The sequence below is a fragment of the Crocodylus porosus genome, unplaced genomic scaffold (genome assembly GCF_001723895.1).
Source record: "Crocodylus porosus isolate Cpor-Errol unplaced genomic scaffold, CroPor_comp1, whole genome shotgun sequence".
In the NCBI taxonomy this organism is placed as follows: domain Eukaryota; kingdom Metazoa; phylum Chordata; order Crocodylia; family Crocodylidae; genus Crocodylus; species Crocodylus porosus.
The window spans coordinates 14,204,895-14,208,537 of record NW_017728926.1 but is presented as its reverse complement, the minus strand read 5'-3'; the positions used below and the strand labels follow the sequence as shown (position 1 = coordinate 14,208,537).

The following is a 3,643-nucleotide window of genomic DNA, read 5'->3' as shown; positions in this document are numbered from 1 at the left end:
TTATCTGGACAAAGGGTCATCTTCACATCTTCTGACTCATGTCAGCTGCTTTAACTCCAGTGCAAAACAACAGGGCAGACAGGTTACAGTTTTGCTTCTTAGAATTATGCATATTCCTTTATAGTATCATTGGAGAATTACATATAGACAGGGCCCTACCACAAAGATTTTCTATCTTTAAAAAAAGGAAAGAGAGAGAGAAAATAGGCACAGGCCTGCTAGCTTTACAATATGTGGAAATTCCTTGTGGCCTAAGAATAATATTTAACTGGCTTCTCAGGATCACCGCATGACCTTGCCTTGACACGGGGCTTAACATGTCTGGAAGCACAGACAGGAGTAGCTCTGATGTGGTCACTCTTTTTGGTGACAGCATCCCCTTCAGTCTTAACCACTCCTGCACACAAGCAGCAACAGGCCAGCTTGTGAAAACAGCTTGGGTGCTATTAATGGAGTCCTGGGCATATATCAAAGAACAAGACCCAGCACCTCTCACTTAACCCCTGTGGGTTTTCAGGGCAGGAGGATTGCTAAGAAGAGCTGAGCAAGTTTTCACCAGAAGGTCAGTATTCAAAAGGCAAGAGCAGCAGAGAGGTCAGAAGGGTCCTGGTAAAACCCACACATGCAGAGAAGGCCATACATATATAGAATTGACAGGTATGCCTCTATATATTAATGTATGCATTTCATGATAGATGTCATTTAAAATACATTTTTTGCGGTCGTAGAATATACGTGTAAACGTATATATCAGGTCTGTTATACAAGGGTGTTTTAGAAATTTAAAGGCAAATGGCTGTCCACATTGTCTACAACAAATTGGGAAAATGCATAGTATTCTGAAAAGGTATCCTTACCAGCTAAGAACTGCTGCCCAAAGGGTTTTTCCATCTATCAACGCCTCTGTGAAATTCTTTTCTCCCCAGGAGGACTTTTACAATCTTTCCTCTGTACCTGATGGAAGGGTGTTTGTGCCCAAAAGCTTGCAATTAAAGATTTTTTTTTGCAAAAATCTGTTGGTTTAATAAAAGTATCACCTCTGTCCATGAGCCCTGATTAGTATTCTCAAATACACCCATCATTTATGGCTACATGGAGGAACGATGTGGTCCATTTTGCGGACAAAATGGTTTTATTTTGAAATCGTTGTTAGCTTCAGAAACACCCTCAAGTATCATCCAAAACATTATTTTTAACAAGCATTGTTTCCACAATGAATGGGGGCAGTTTCTGATAAATCCGTTTGATTATGATGATCCTGTGATTCCTGGAGAAGGTGCTGCACAAGGCGGTAAGCACACGCTCAGGCTTGTCCCTGCCTCGCTGATCCCCCCACCCTCTCTGTCTGTCCCCTCTGCAAGTAAGCAAGCAGTATAATATATCGATTTATTTTTGAAGTTGCCATTCAATGCACGAAAGGGCTGGAGGGGTGCCTCAAGTGCAGTGAGCAGTGCCTCCAGTCTAAAAATATTGAGAATATTCACTGCGATAACCATTAAAATGGTAATAACCAGATACAGGCAGACAGTGTGTTTCAGGTAAACGCGATATCTTTTATTAGACCAACTGAACAGTTGGAGAAATTGTTCTTTGCAATTTTGTGGGCACAAACACGTTTATTGAGGCATAGGGAGAGTCTGCTGTTGGTTTGTGTTCTCCTACGTGGAATAACACAGCTACAACCAACACCCCCAATAACCAGATATAACATTTCCATTTGTGTCACTCTTTAATCAAAGATTGCAATGCACATTGCTTAACCCTGGCAATGTGTCTTTGAAATATGCCTGGTTAGATCCACCATACAGAACAGCAAACCAGGATAAAGTGAAGATTAAGTTAGCGAAGGCAAGGCTGGGCTTGCTTGCTTGCCTCCTCAGACCCGATATCCTGCATTTGAAAGCTTGACTAACTTTATTCCAGCCATGCAGGTGGTCTGATAAAAAAAAAAAAAAAAATCACTCCAAAAAACCTTGCCTCTTCTTGCATAATTCGTGGGCCATCGCAGCTACACCATCATTTTAAGACTACCAAGGATGACAAATACAAATACCCGGGAATCCTGACTCCTACTTGGGTACTTCAAGTACAACAAAGCAAGATTCCTGCCAGAACAAGAAAGGTGGAAGATGCCCATGAAGAGTTCATTTGAATAGAAATATACCTTAAATGCTTTACAAGGTAAGGTTAAAAAAATTGCCTCGTTAAAGGACTTTGCCTGGGATTTCAACCTGGCTAGTCCTTCTGAACACATGGCCAAGCCAGCAGCACAGTAAAGCATTTATAGAGATCTGGCTGCCCGGGAAGACTCCCCTGCCTTACTCATTCTTGCCCAACAGCCTTTTCTTCACTTTTACAGAGCTAGAGAAGGCAAAAGACAAAAAAAAGGTCACGGATGGGCCAGATTCCTACATACCCACATTAGGGGATTACATTTATGGTGTTGCAAGAATAGGATGGTGATCTCAAACTCTAGGCCATTCGAATGAGTTTGCTAATTGGAACAGTTCCCAAAGTACTAACAGTCATCTAACTGCGGCCTGTGGGCCAAAAATCCCGGCGTGGCTTCCATCTGTCTGATCACAGAGCTAAGAATATAAGCTCGCCATATCCGAATCAGACTTCTGGAAAGGGAACGAGGGGACTGCAGCCAAATGGAGTTTTTGGATACTAGGTCATCAAAGGTGACTTCCCACAGAGTTGGAAGGCAGACCTCAATGGGCATAAATACTCCATTTTTGGATCTTGCAAGCATACTTTTTCACAGAAATGACTTGGAAATATATGGTGAATTATTGCTAGTGCTAATCCCTCTCCTCATTTTAACAAAGATCATAATTCAGGGAACAGGCAGTGGCAGGGACTCAATGTTTTTACTGATTCTTTCATTTTGTTCTGAAAATAGCAGAGACTATGATCTACAGACATTGGTTAATAACATAGTAGAGCCAGGGATACTTACTGGAAAAAGCCTTTGTGGGGAAAAAAACCCAGCTATTTGGAATTATTCATCTGATAACTCCCATTTTATTTTCCCATTTATTCTTGGCGCCGTTGCCCCGCTGGAATGTAGGACTGGGCAGGGTGAATCTAGTCCCCTGTTACCGTAAGCATCCTGTCATAATCCCTGATTCGTGTTCCTGCTTCAACCGCAGTGGCTATTTTTGTCCCCATGTCAAGGAAGCCACTCCAGAGCCACCATCCTGAGACGTTTAGAAATGTTCTAACTTCCAACATAAATGTATTCACGGCCAGTGTATTTCCATTAGTTCATGTATAAATCATGTCCGTTTAAATGGCTTCTTCTTTCCTCTTTTGGTAATTACAGGGAAGAATCATCTGTCCTCACAGCTTTCAGTTTTGCTGGTTTAAAGAAACCGCAGTCGTTTAGTGTCTTCTCCTAAGGCCTAGCAGCACTTCTTGGCATGGGTTTCAGTTTGAGTTAATTTACTTGAATGTGGGTGATCAAACTGTATATGATATTCTAGATGAATGTTCACCCATGTCTTGTGCAAGGGTGCTAATATTTCCCTATCACTTACCATGGCATGTCAAAAGATTGCATTTGCCCTTTATGTAGCACCATCACATTGGTGGTGACTTCATTCTTGCAATCCCTTAAAACACAAAGGTCTTTCTCCTC

General features: G+C 41.8%; 1 long non-coding RNA gene across 2 annotated transcripts in view; it reads left to right on the top strand.

Moving 5' to 3' along the window:
* LOC109314393 overlaps positions 1–3,643 on the top strand; it is a 12,328-nt gene that overhangs the window by 3,812 nt on the left and 4,873 nt on the right. For both annotated transcript variants that reach the window (XR_002102278.1, XR_002102277.1), the window contains exon 3: positions 1,924–2,181. This is a non-coding gene — a long non-coding RNA (uncharacterized LOC109314393). The remainder of the gene's footprint in view (positions 1–1,923; positions 2,182–3,643) is intronic.